Source organism: Rhinopithecus bieti, unplaced genomic scaffold, assembly GCF_001698545.2.
Source record: "Rhinopithecus bieti isolate Rb0 unplaced genomic scaffold, ASM169854v2 scaffold_39883, whole genome shotgun sequence".
NCBI lineage: Eukaryota > Metazoa > Chordata > Mammalia > Primates > Cercopithecidae > Rhinopithecus > Rhinopithecus bieti.
The window spans coordinates 2011688-2026929 of NW_016816948.1; positions in this window are offsets into that span (position 1 = coordinate 2011688).

Genomic DNA, 15242 nt, shown 5'->3' on the forward strand with positions numbered 1-15242 from the left:
GTGTGGTGTTATTTCTGAGGTCTCTATTCTGTTCCATTGGTCTATATATGTGTTTTGGTACCGGTACCACTACCATGGTGTTTTGGTTACTATAGTCTTGTGATATAGTTTGAAGTCAGGTAGCATGATGTCTCCAACTTTCTTCTTTCTGCTTGGAATTGTCTTGGCTATATGAGGTCTTCTTTGATTCCATATGAAATTTAAAGTAGGTTTTTCTAATTTTGTGAAGAATGTCAATGGTAGTTTGATGGGAATAGCATTGAAACTATAAATTACTTTGGGCAGTAATGCCATTTTTACGATATTTATTCTTCCTATCCATAAGGATGAAATGTTCTTCACATCCCTTGGTTAGCTTCATTCCTAGGCATTATATTCTCTTTGTAGCAATTGTGAATGGGAGTTCATTCATGATTTGGCTCTCTGTTTGTCTATTGTTGGTGTATAGGAATGCTTGTGATTTTTACACATTGATTTTGTATCCTGAGGCTTTGCTGAAGTTTTGTTATCAGTTCAAGAAGTTTTTGGGCTGAGATGATGGGGTTTTCTAAATATAAAATCATGTCATCTACAAACAAAGACAACTTGACTTCCTCTCTTCCTATTTCAATACTCTTTATTTCTCTCTCTTGCCTGATTGCCCTGGCCAGAACTTCCAATACTCTGTTGAATAGGAGGGGAGAGAGAGGGTATCCTTGTCTCGTACCTGTTTTCAGTGGGAATGCTTCCAGCTTTTGCCCATTCAATGGGATATTGCCTGTGGGTGTGCTACAAATAGCTCTTATTATTTTGAGATATGTTCCATCAATACCTAGTTTATTGAGAGTTTTTAACATGAAGGGATGTTGAATTTTATCAAAGGCCCTTTCTGCATCTATCGAGATAATCATGTGGTTTTTGTCTTTGATTCTGTTTATGTGATGGATTACGTTTATTGAAATGTGTATGTTGAACCAGCCTTCCATCTTAGGGATGAAGCCAACTTGATCATGGTGGATAAGTTTTTTGATGTGCTGCTGGATTCAGTGTGCCAGTATCTTATTGAGGATTTTCGCACTGATGTTCAGATGTTCATCAGGGATATTGGCTGAAGTTTTATTTTCTGTGTGTGTGTCTCTTTCCAGTTTTGGAGTCAGGATGATGCTGGCTTCATAAAATGAGTTAGGGAGGAGTCCCTCCTTTCAAATTGTTTGGAATAGTTTCAGAAGGAATAGTACCAGCTACTCTGTATTTCTGGTAGAATTCAGCTGTGAATCCATCTGGTCCTGGATATTTTTTGGTTGGTAGGCTGTTAATTACTGCTTCAATTTCAAAGCTTGTTATTGGTCTATTCAGGGATTTAACTTCTTCCTGGTTTAGTTTTGGTAGGGTGTATGCATCCAGGAATTTACCCATTTCTTCTAGATTTTCTAGTTTATTTGTGTAGAGGTGTTTATAGTATTCTCTGATGGTAGTTTGTATTTCTGTGGGGTCAGTGGTCATATCCCCTTTATCTTTTTTTATTGTGTCTATTTGATTCTTCTCTTACTTCTTTATTAGTCTAGTTAGCAGTCTATCTATTTTGTTGATTTTTTCAAGAAAGCAGATCCTGGATTCATTGATTTTTGGAGGGTTTTTCATGTCTCTGTCTCCTTCAATACTTCTCTGATCTTAGTTATATCCTGTCTTCTGCTAACTTTTGGATTTGTTTGCTCCTTAGCTCTTTTAATTGTGATTTTAGGGTGTCAGTTTGAGATCTTTCTAGCTTTCTGATGTGGACATTCTGTGCTACATATTTCCCTCCAATCACTGCTTTAGCTGTGTCCCAGAGATTCTAGTATGTTGTCTCTTTGTTCTCTTTGGTTTTAAAGAACTTCTTGATTCTGCCTTAATTTCATTATTTACCCAGGAGTAACTCAAAAGCAGCTTGTTCAATTTTCATGAAATTGTGTGGTTTCAAGTGTTTATTAATCTTGAGTTCTCATTTGATTTTACTGTGCTCTGAGAGACTGTTTGTTATGATTTCAGTTTTTTCGTATCTGCCGAGGAGTGTTTTACTTCCAATTATGTGGTTGTATTTATAATAAGTGCCATGTGACACTGAGAAGAATGTATATTCTGTTGATTTGGAGTAGAGAGTTCTGTAGATGTCTACTAGGTCCACTTTATCCAGAGCTGAGTTCAAGTCCTCATATCCTGGTTAGTTTTCTGTCTCATTGATCTGTCTAATACTGACAGTGGGGTGTTAAAGTCTCCCACTATTATTGTGTGGGAATCTAAGTCTCTTTGTAGGTCTCCAAGAACTTGTTTTATGAATCTGGGTGCTCCTGTATTGGGTGCATATATATTTAGAATAGTTAGCTCTTCTTGTTGAATTGTTCCCTTTACCATTATGTAATGCCCTTCTTTGTCTGTTTTGATTTTTGCTAGTTTAAAGGTGTTTGGTTAGAGACTAGGATTGCAACCCCTGCTTTTTTTTTTCTTTCCATTTGTTTGGTAAATATTCCTCTATTCCTTTATTTTGAGTCTGTATATGTCTTTGCACATAAGATGGGTCTCCTGAATAAAGCACACCGATGGGTATTGATTCCTTATCCAATTTTCCAATCTGTGTCTTTGCATTGGGGCATTTACCCCATCTACATTTAAGGTTAGTGTCTCTGTGTGTGAATTTGATTCTGTCATCGTGATGACATTTGGTTATTTTGCACACTAGTTGATGCAGTTTCTTCGTAGTGTCATTGGTCTTTATATTTTGGTGTGTTTTTGTAGTGTCTGATACCAGTTTTTCCTTTCCATATTTAGTACTTCTTTTAGGAGCTCTTGCAGGGCAGGCCTAGTGGTGATGAAGTCCCTCAGCATTTGCTTGTCTGGAAAGGATTTTATTTCTCCTTTGCTTATGGAGCTTAGTTTGACTGGATATGAAATTCTGGGTTGAAAATTCTTTTCTTTAAGAATGTTGAATATTGGCTCCCACTCTCTTCTGGCTTGTAGTGTTTCTGCTGAGAGGTCCACTGTTGGTCTGATAGGCTTCCCTTTGTAGGTGACCTGGCCTTTCTCTGGATGCCCTTCACAGTTTTTCCTTCATTTTGACCTTGGTGAATCTAATGATTATGTGTCTTGGGGTTGATCTTCTTGTGGAGCATCTTAATTGTGTTCTCTCTATTTCCTGAATTTGCATGTTGGCCTGTCTTTCTAGGTTGGGGAAGTTCTCCTGGATAATATCCTGAAGTGTGTTTTCCAGCTTGTTTCCATTCTCCCTGTTACCTTCTGGTACTCCAATCAATTGTAGGTTCGGTGTTTTTATGAAGTCCCATGTTTCTTGGAGGCTTTGTTTGTTCCTTTTCATTCTTCTTTCTCTATTCTCATCTGCATGTCTTATTTCAGTAAGGTGGTCTTCAAACTCTGATAACCTTTCTTTCACATGGTCAATTCAGCCATTGATACTTGTGTATGTTTCATGAAGTTCTTGTATTGTGTTTTTCAGCTCCATTAGGTTGTTTATGTTCCTCTCTAAACTGGTTATTCTAGTTAGCAATTCCTCTAACCTTTTATTAAAGCTCTTAGCTTCTTCACATTGGGTTAGCAGATGCTACATTAGCTCAGTGGAATTTTTTATTACCCATATTCTGAAACCTACTTCTGTCAATTCATCCGTCTGATCCTCTGTCCAGTTCTGTGCCCTTGATGGAGAGACGCTGCAATTATTTGAAGGAGAAGAGGCACTGTGGCCTTTTGGGTTTTCATTGTTTTTTGATGACTCTTTCTCATCTTCATGAGTTTGTCTAGTTTAGGTCTTTGAGGCTGCTGACCCTTGGATGGAGTTTTTGTGGGGTCCTTTTGTTGTTGTTGTTGATGATGTTCTTGTTGTCACTTTTTGCTTGTTTGTTTTTCTTTCAATAGTCAGATCCCTCTTCTGCAGGGCTGCTGTGGTTTGCTGGGAGTTTAGGCCCTATTCATCTGATTCACTCCCGTGCCTGGAGATGTCACTCAAGGAGGCTAGAGAACAGCAAAGATGGGTGCTTGCTCCTTGTTCTGGGACCTCTGACCTTGAAGGGCACCAACTTGATGCCAGTAGGATCACTCCTGTATAGGGTGTCTGACAACCCCTGTTGGAGTGTCTCACCCAGTTGGGTGGCATGGGGAGCCGGATCCATTTAACTAAATACTTTGTCCCTTGGTGGGGAGGGTGTGTTTTGCTGGGGGAAAACCCACTCCTCTGGGTTGCCTAGATTCCTCAGAACTACCAGGAGGAGACACTAAATCTGCTGGTCCACAGAGACTGTGGCCACCTCTCCCTTAGGGGCTCAGGCTCAGGGCTCAGGCCCAGGACGATCTGAATTCTGTCCCTGAATCTCTGGTCACTCCAGCCCTTCTAGTCAGTTTTGATGGGAGAAATGGCTTACCTTGCTGCCGGTGAAGGATTCACATGCTTATTATGTTTTTATCCACTGGGAGCCTCCAATCACCTCTGCTTCTAGTCAGCCATCTTGGCCCCAGCCCTGAAATGTCTTATTGAAATAAACATAAGCCAAACCTACTTGTAAGCATTTAGAATTTAATTGCATGATGGACTGGTGACAATTGATTAGCTGTTTGGACAAAAGTCAATATATATATATTCAGTATTATCACCTAAAATAACTTCAAATGTATTGGAGTGTTAAATGTTAAAAATCAAACAATCAAACGCCCGAATATTATCATCAACATCACTACCACAGCATTAGCAGCAACAAAAACCAATCTAGAAATGAATACTTGACTACAATCTTAAAAGTAAAAAACTTTCAAAAGGTCCAAATGGTAGAAAAGCTGGTAACTTTTGAAAAGATGAATATTTTGCATAAAATAACCAATTTAAAATATTTAGTCTTTGGGAAAGCATGTGAGAAAATATAAAAAAGCAAAGTTAATATTGACGAGAACATATCAAATCAAATATACTAATATAATAAAAGTGATATTATTAAGCTAAACAGAACATCGTTATGACTTAACAAAATGGACCCAAGCATGAAAAATTAGGTTAAAGAGACATAAACATATCTAACATAATAATACTTAATTTTACTAGAAACAAAATAAATTAAAATGATTTACCACATTTAATCTATCAACTGAAAAATAGACTTCAACAGATACTGGGAAAACTGTGTAGTTCATTTCCAAGAGTAAAATGAACATTTTTATACATTGCTGGTGGCAATTTGAGAAAGCAATATAGTAATACATACCACACTTATAGATGTTATTATCTTTTAATCCACATATAAATTATATTCTCTCTCCTAAGAAAATAGTGTATATGTGAAATAAAAATTCAATCATTAAAATTATCAATTGCAATAATTATTTATGAATGCAAACTTTCCTAATATTTACTTCTAAATATTCAATAAATATGAGAAGTATGATACCTTATGAATATATCTATGCGATAGATTATGTAGAATTTAGCATTGCTTAAGAGGAATAAGTAATAAAAAGGAAATAATTATTATATAATAAGTAAAAATTCCAATGACCATTAAGATTAGAGCTTTGGGGAGAAACACTCACTGGTGGATTTTAAAAATAGGAAATATATCAAAGTATTTATAGTGGTTATGTCTGGCTGGTGAGTATTATGGTAACTATTTTAAATATATGTATTTGAAATGTTCTTTAGTTAGAATGTACAATTTCTATAGTGAAACAAATATTTTAAAACTATAATTCCACGAAATGAAAAAATTTTGTTTTGTCTATTAAAAAATTCGCTTTTGTTCTTCTTTTTTAGCTTTAGAGAAATGAATTTTAACCTCCAGATTCTCAGGCTTTGTAATTCCATGTGATAGGCATTCAAGCATTACTTGAGCGAAGAATTATATACCTGAAAAAAGTAGTCTCTGTGTTATTAATTGTGCCTCAAAGGATTTTCAGAATTGCCCAGACAGCCCTCAAAGCATTCTGCTCCATCTTATTTGAGAAAGATGAATTCTGTACTATGTCTGTATTGTGTAAGTGCCAAGTTTGAGAACAAACAGTGACAACCCCCACACCCCCGCCACTTGAACCTGTGTAAGCTCCTCCATTTTTTACGTTTTTGAGATTGTAAATCATGCTCAGTGCTTTGAATTTGCAGAGAATCTATCACTAAGGCTGGCAAACTGCCAAGTACTGTGCCCCATTGAAGGGAACAGAGAAAGAAAATTGAGGTGTTAAATAAGTTGCCCACTGTAGGGTAGTTGAAAGAAAATTGATACTCAAAATTCCCACTAAGTGATTTTCAGGTCTTTTAGATTTTTCAAACTATTGGGTTACATTGAAGTGTTTAAATTTTTTCTATGTTATAACCACTGAATTAGCCAAATTAAAAACTGGGAATGTGGATGACAGTATGATGGACGCAAAGTTCCCTTGGGAACAGCTCAAGATAGGAGTAGATGTGCTTTCTAAAGATGAGGACTTTCCAATATACCTTTTTGTCATCTATGAAAAGGATCTCCCTGCAGATCAAAGTCTTAGCCTTTTTTAATAGACTGTGGCAGACCTGAAACGTGAGTCAGTATAGAGATTTATCAGTAAACTAAATGTAAATGTGTACAAGCATATAAATGTATGTATGTAAGTCACAAAAATACATATGTGTACACATATAGATTACATGTAAGCCATGCTCCACGCTTAGTAAGTCTAAGGACTATATTTAGCTTGTTAAATAGCAGAATGAGGTGGGTTACTTCCTGCCCCAACATGTCAAATCTCTCAATAGTTATTAATTAATTAAACTAATTAGTAAATACATTACTTGATCATTTAGAAAATACAATCAGTCTTTAAATCTTCAAAACAGTTTGCTATGTTAATGTATTCTTATATGCAGGTGCATATTTATTATTTGTATATTAACCTCTGAAATGTTTTCTCATTGCAAAGAATAGAAGATAATGCATGAACAAGATGACATGGGTGTTGTACATTTCGACTGACTCTTCATGATAACAGCAGACATCTCACAAAATACACTGGTTTGTCATTATTTGGAATATTAAGTAGCTTATAAATACATTTCCCTGGAGACCTCATCGAGTTATACATTTTTTAAGAGACACCTAGCATCACCAGTAAGTTAAACACAGTCTCCAGCATCACTGCTCTTCCATCTGGCCTGAGTTTCGCTACCTCAATTTGCACATCTCCACATGAGGAACACTCTAGGAACTAAAAACTGTTCTCTCCTTCATTATGCATGTGGCGCGCAATGCAATTTACCACCTAACAGATGTCATAGCTGAGTACCCAGGATCGTGTCATGATTCATTCATCTTAAGACAATCTGCTTCAGAAATGCAAGGCTTTTTATAAATTGGGAGAACTTGGCTTTTGAGTAATTCTGTAAAATGCTCTGTTTATAACTTTAATTTTTTCTTGAAACACAATTATGGGCTTCAGTTTGTTTGTTTTCAGGTTATTGCCTCTTTTTAGTTTTGTTTTGAATAACTCTGTCACTGAAAAAATAATAAAGAATATATATATTTTTCCAGAATGGTTATTGAGGTAACTCTGGATATTAACCAGAAATGGAGGTTTTGATGTCTAGGCAAATCTGGTGAAACATTATATCTCTGCCCTCGTAAAGCAGGCAAGAAATTTCTGCTGGGTGGTATTTTACATAATATTGTCATTAAACATGGTCTATCTTTAGCGGAAGAAGCAGACGGTAATAAGTCAAATAGGGATGAAGAATTATCTGAATCTGAGGAGGTACACTTGCAATGGGTAACCGAAATTATTATTAAAGGTAGAAATATGACATCCAGATTAATAGAGTAAAAGGGTGAAAGAAATGTTTAACTCTTGAGAGTAATTATCAAAGGCTTTTTGGTAAAAGAACATGTTACATAGTCTCCTATTTTTGGAGGCATACTTTTCTCTGCTGGAATAAAGAACCCATAGTTTCTTTGCTGCAGCTGTTTCAGTCTTGATTAATCTAAGTACTGTAACCATAAAAGGAAAAGTAGCTTAATTAAAAAATGTTAGAGCAGAATAGAATACATTTACAATAATTTCCCTTCTCTTTTTGCATAAATGCAAGAAAGCACATTGTCCTTTCTTTTGAAGGGAGCAAATCAATATCTGTGCCTTTGCGATTACCCTGGAGGTACAATGTTATATGGCTGGGTGCACAAACAAAGGAATCATGGGTTAAACACCATATCCCTCATCATTAAAAAAAAAAAGAAGAGAGCTGTTTCAGTCTTGTTAAATTTATTTCTTTTCCCATCCCCCAAACACTAGTATCACAACTTCCAACCTTAATCCCATAAAAATGTTTCTCCCAAATGCATAAACTTGTTCTTTGTTACTTAATTCTGTTTTAATTTTCCCCAAAGGGATCCAAATTGATTTCCTTGTTACCTTGAGGTAAATACATCTCATTGGGTTGATGATAAGATTGTTTGTAAAATAAATTTATCCTTTTAATATTTACACAACTCTTGAGAAGTATGAGGCAAAGCCGCAGCAGGATAGTTTCCCAGTCCGGAAGTCTGTGTTTTTCTCCCCTGTCACTGTAGAAATTGATTTCCTATGTGGATTTGTAGAAGCCCTGTGGGAGATAGTTTTCTTATGACTGTGCTTTCAGTAAGTATCTGTAATGATAGGCTATAATGGGAGAGAATACATAGTTCCAACTAGAACAGGTGGATATTTAAAATTTTGATTGTGTGTTGGTAAAAGTTTTTATTTTGATGTTTAGGAATACATTTAAAATTTTCAATAGTCACAATAGAAAAAACAACTCTATTAGGCAGCATGTTTTGTAATACTTATCATAAAAATCTATAATTCTAATATCATTATCTTACCTTCCCCAGCAATTATCTCAATTGATTTATTGTATAACCCACCTCATTCCACTGTGGTTACTTTGCATCATGTCTGAGATGGATTACAATCCAGACATAATCTATTTCAGTGGGAATTTCCCATGAAAAACTGAATTGTTTTCTTCAATTCTGCTGTGAATTTGGTTTAAAGAATTTTTTACTACTTCATGTGAAAATAATAAAACATTTAATAATGCCCAATAATATTGTATACAGTATAAAACCAAGTACCACCCGCTGTTTAGCTCCCTAGAGTCCATATTAAAGGCAAACCAAATATACTATGCAAAATTAAGAAAGAAATGGGACCCAACTGGACTAAACAATAGGAGAACATTTTATTTCTTTAGCTTAACTTAAATTATTGGAATATAAGGCCATCCATACTCCTTATATAAAACTAGAGATAATATTTTGTTTTTCAGATCCTTCAGGAATTCATAGATGAGGGCAAGTTGGTTACAACATTTTTTGATTCTTTTTCTTTTGGCTCAGTTCAACTCTATAAACTGAATATGTTTGAAATAGAAGTTCCTTTCTTGTTTTTAGAAACATGTGAAGGAAATTCCAATTCTTTTTATATCATGAAGCCGGTTTCTCAATTCTCTGTTTCTTCCATGCAGAAAATACGCCTGCTATTTAGTGGGCTCTTTTGGAAGTGGGAGCTGCCAGGTGTAGACAAAAGTAGCTAAGAAGACTCAATTCTAACATTGTCTTGAGTTGCATTTGAATTGACTGAAAAAGTAAGAGATTTGACGTCAGGAAGTGATCAAGTAAGTTAAGCTATCTTTTAAGGGAATGTCTTATTTAAAATTTGCAACATACGATAGTTGCGCTTGAGGTATTTGCTGAGGGAGGAGAATCTAAAACCCCCAACAAGTTTTGTCTAGCAAAAGACCTGGCTAAGGAGAAACAATACATCTGAGGTTTGCTCAGCCCCCGTTTCTATTAGATCCGAGTGTCTCTAGTCTCAAATTCACATTTCTTCAGTGTATAAGGAAGTAGTGTAGGTGAAGCACATGTGTTTTGAATTAATAACTGAATTTCCAGTGTAAAAATAGGGTAAATGTACATATCTCTTTTTGTGTGATGAACATGCCAGACACATACACTGCACAGATTGGCCCCAGTAGTGTCACGGCCCTTCTCTTCTACTTACTGTTTGGCAAGTTACTTAAACTCTCTGTGCTTCAGTTTTCTCATCTGGAAAGTGGAATTATAATAATACCTGCTTCATGGTCTTGCTGTGGGGGAACAAGTGAGTTTATATATTAAAAAGTACGTCAAACAGTGCCTGGCACATGTTTCTGAAAACAAGAAAGGAACTTCTATTTCAAACATAATCACTCCGTTTGAAGGTGTCATCTCTTTCTTGCCTGGACCCTGACTTATATAGGCTGTTATTTAAAATGCCTTCATGTCTTCTCTCCTCTTTCCCTAAGTTCTGTTATAATGATAGAAGACATAGTAAAATAATAATAAATTCATACAAAACCTGGCTATCAAATGCAAGTGATAGCAGCAGAAAAGTATAATGAGCAAATTCCACATGGACAGTGAAAGTCAGCTGAAGTGAGGACCATGCACCCCTATACAGATGACCTTCAAAGCAATCTCCCACCCCACAAACCAAAGAAAAGCCTAGAGTAATCCATACTGTGCTCAGAGCAAAAGCTGGTTGAAGTGGTCACCAATAAGATTGACCCCAAGTTTAACAGAGTAAAATTTTGAAGCAGCCCTATCCTTGGGCGTGTTCCCCAGGAGTAAGTGGTGAGCATAGCTCTCAGAAGATGGCATTTGATATGAGAGACATCTATTATAGAATGCCTTTTGAAGGCCAGAGAAAACAGTGCTTTTCTCCAGGTTATAAGTGGAATAGAGAGACATCTGCCTGGAATGACTCTGGTGAAATTGTGTCTACAGGTGGATTTGCAGAAGAGATAGCCAGGTAACATTAAAATTATAGCTTTATTGTCCCTAATTATCAGGAAACCAAAATTCATAGAGTTATTACAGAGTGAAAAAAATAAGAATAAACATTGAAAATATATCTTTCAGATAAATATAAAACTATCTGATAATTTGGTGTATTTGAATCTACAAAACTGGGTTTTCTCTGTTCAGGCATTACAAATAGAGAAAATATTCCCAGCAATGAATATCCATGCATATGTGAAAACAAAATACAGGAAAAAGTGAATTTCTTGATTCACTGAAACTTCAGAGCACTGTCAGAATTCAAGAATGATTTTCTTAAGATAAACGTACGATGCTTAAAATAAGGATAATAAACAGGCACACATGCGTGCATGCATGTGTGTGTATGTGTGTGTTTGTGTGTGTGTACATACCAGAGTGTTACTCGAGGCACTGAAAAGCAATAGAATGGTGTCTACATGGTATTTGCCTTCCCGTCACTTATAAACTTATTCTTTGTTGTACATTCCTCTAGGAAAAATGTACACAATATAAATTTCAAGTTTTATCGTTGTTTACATTCTAAGTAGATGAAATAAAAAATAAAATTTCCCTTTCCTGTTCTTACATGGTTATTATAAGGAATATTTAGTGGTAATGAAAATGAATTTCTTTCCTATAATAGCAACAGCAACTTATAACCACCACAAACATAACCAAAAAACACCCTGGAACATGTGGTCATTTAAAAATAGCTTAGATACTGTTTACTTTTATGGTTGATGACTATCAATTCATTACGAATAACTGAAAACTTCTGAACACTTAAACATGTTTTAAACATGGTTTGAAGTGGTAGGACTTATTATTATGAGATCATTTTAAAATCCACTTAATATTATGATTTCCTAAATTCTTCCTCAACCAAAGCAAAACAACCAAAGCAAAACAAAATCAAAATTAAACAGAGGGCATAAAAGAAAAACAAAGAGGAGAATTGAGAGTGGTTAAGAGGAGTAAATAAACTATATATAATGTTTGATTATCTGAGTTACGTGGTTCTCATCAGTCACACAAATGCATTTTGGAAAATGTAGGCTATGTACACACTCAAGAGAAGTTTCTAAAATAGCTTAGTTTGGTGGGGTGCCTACTTCACTGGATAACAGAATTCTTAGTTCTTCTCTGAACCCCTGTAAGTGACCCTCAAAGCGTCAACAATATTCCCCAGTCTTTCTCCAGACATGAAGATAAGCATATTATTTATCTATCCTTGATGGAGATAAGTCTACTAGATCCGAAAGGGAGTTTTGGTATCAGGTTTCCTGAGCTGTCTTTGGAGTTCCTAACTCATTAAGGGCTTTAAAGATTGTTTCTCTGGCATAGGCATTGGATAACGTTCAGATTTATTAGGTCCCAAATACCCATGGATGCTTTTAAGCCCAGAATAGAACATTGGAATTTTGTTAATATCCTAGATTATGAAGTTAATAAACTTCCTGAGTTAAATGGGCAAATTCATTTCAAAATAATGTGAATATGTGATATCATTTAACTCAATCTTTATTAAGAAATGTATCTTTTTGGAAAAAAAGTATTTTGGTAAAATATACATAACATTTACCATTTGAACCATTTTTTAAAATGTACAGCTCAGTGGTCTCAAGTACATTCATGTGGTTGTGCAACCATCACCACCAATTCATCTCAGAACATTTTTATCTTCCCAAAATGAAACTTCATACTCATTAAACAAATCTTCATTTTTTCCTCTCCCGGGGCCCTGGTAACCACTATTCTACTTTCTTTCTCCATCAATTTGACTACCGTAGGTACTTCATATCAACAGGATCATACAATATTTGTTGTTTCATATCTGGTTTATCACACTTAGAACAATGTTTTCAAGTTTCATCCATGTTAGAGCCTGTGTCAGAATTTCATGCTTTTTAGGACTGAATAATAATGTTTGTATGTCTATACCACATTTTGTTTATCCATTCATTTGTCGGTAGACATTGAGCTATTTCCACCTTTTGGTTATTGTGAATAATGTTATTATGAACATTAATGCACAATATCTGCTCAAGTCCCTGCCTTCAGTTCTTATGTATATATACTCAGAAATGTAATTGCTAGATTACATGGTAATTCATACGGCAATTTTATCTTTAATTTTTTGGGGAACCACTACACAGAGGCTGCAACACACAAGGGTTCCAATCTCCACATGTAGCCAACTCTGGTTATTTTCTTTCTTTCTCTCTCTTTCCCTCCCTTCCTCTCTTTCCCTCCCTCCCTTCTTCTTTTACTGTTCCCTCCCCTCCCCTCCCCTTCCCTCCCCTTCCCTTTCCTTCCCTTCCCTTCCTTTCCATTCCTTTCCTTCTTTCCTCTCCTCTGTCTCTTTCTTTCTAGTCATCCTCCTAATAGGTGTGAAGTGATATCTCTTTGTGGTTTTGATTTGTATTTCCCTAATGATTGGTGATGAGCATCTGAAAAGAAATTAATTTACTAGAGTCAGACAATTAAAATTTCTTTTAAAATCCTTTGGGTTCATCTAGTTTATTTTATTTTAAAGAAATATTGTTAAAATAACTGAATATTAAATTTAAAAGTTTAATTACAATTACTGTATAAAAAAGCATCACAACTGCTCCTTTGAAACACTGGAAAAAATATTTTCTATACCCTGTAAATTGCTAGTTTATTGTTTCATTTCCAGATTGTGTAAGCAGCAGATTTTATTAAGTAAAAAAGTTCTCTAAAATGTGAAGAAAATGTGAACACCAAAGGCAAACAAGCTATCAAACGAGCAAACTATGATATTAAATAAAGCAATAGTTGAATTCAGTATCAATAAATGCCAAAAATGTAAAGTACAAATTTTTAAATTTTAATTTTTTTAAACAAGAAGAGACAACAATTTTGAAAGACTGTGAAGTGGGTAAGTATTCTAATTTCAAAGGTCTTTATTAATCTTGCAGGTAAATAATGGGAAACGTGGTTGGAAGGAACATGAGGAGAGATATTTAAAGCAAAAAAAAAACTATTTGGAAACTAATGGCTTGTAAAAAAAAATCAAGCTTTGTGAAAGAGGGTTTTGGGGAATTTTGCTCATTGAACTTAAGAAGTTAGTTTTCCCCCGCTGTGAATATTTCCATTTGATCAGAGAAAGCTTTGTGGTATATTTTTGAAGCCAGTGATTCTGATGTTGCTAGCCAAGAAGTTTCAATGGTTTTCTCTGAAAAGTAGTTTCATACTTCCTTTTCCAAGACAGTAAATTACCCAAACAAAAGTAACATGTGTAGTTTGCTGGAGGCCATATAAAGAAAGAGAGAAATGTGTTTGTGCAGCAACAAAAGACTGTGGCTTTATTGGCAACACCATCAAAGCTAATCCATTTGCTTGCCAAGGCAGTGTGAATCCATTGCAAGATGTGTCAAATCTGTTAGAGAAATAGTTTTCCTGGAGCACCCACTTGTGGACTGTAGCTCTTTCTCCAAACTTCTGGTTGAGAGGGAAGACTTTCTATAATAGTGCAGAGCTGTTTTCCCTTTCAGTTCTATTTTCTTCAGAAATTACTTATATATGCAACATTTTTGATTCTCTTTGGTCAGCATTTTTTTCTATCAAATGGCTGAAAAGAATTACTCTGGAAGCCCTCTCCTCACTGTCTGATTAACACTGACTCTGATCTTAATGGGTTGGAATCTTTTAAATGTGATTCCAAGAGTTATTTTGAACCATTTTGAACCACTAACTAGAAGTGTTCATACACTGTTTTAAAGGTATTTTGGAGAATTAATAGGAAATATTCCAAGTTAGAGAAATTTTACCTCTGTCTCATAATAGTATATGCTAAATCTATGAATAGAGGGGAATACAGATCTACAAAATCCTACATAGCTTCAATCCAAAGATGTTACTGTATTTCTTAAGCTTGCATTTGAAGACAATGAGGGGTTTTAGTTAAAGTCCTTTTGCTTGTGAAGATAAACTTTTATACTGCAACCCGACGAACATCTCGTCCTCTGATTGAGCCTGCAGCCAGCTCGAATGACACAAACAAACCAAATAAAATGATAGAACCCTGGATTATGTTCTAAAGCTCTTGACCTTGAAGCCTAACATGGTGGTTTAGAGACTATAAATAATTCTGTGCTCTAATTTGTGCAACGTAATTTAGTATCTTCTACTCATTTTAAAATACATTATTCCTTTAACTAGTATAGAAATGGTCAGTGTTAAACGGAATTTACAGAACTTATATTCTTTTAGGTTTACGAACAAAAAATATGTTTCAGTTTGCATATAATTTATTTATTTAAGATATTTTATATTGAAGTACGTTATGTTAGAATATTTTTATGATTTTGATATCTTCATATTTGCCGTCAGGTAATAACCTACCATATTTGACAGCATATAAGAGTACTGGCTTATATATTGCATTTGATTTGTAAAATCTGGATA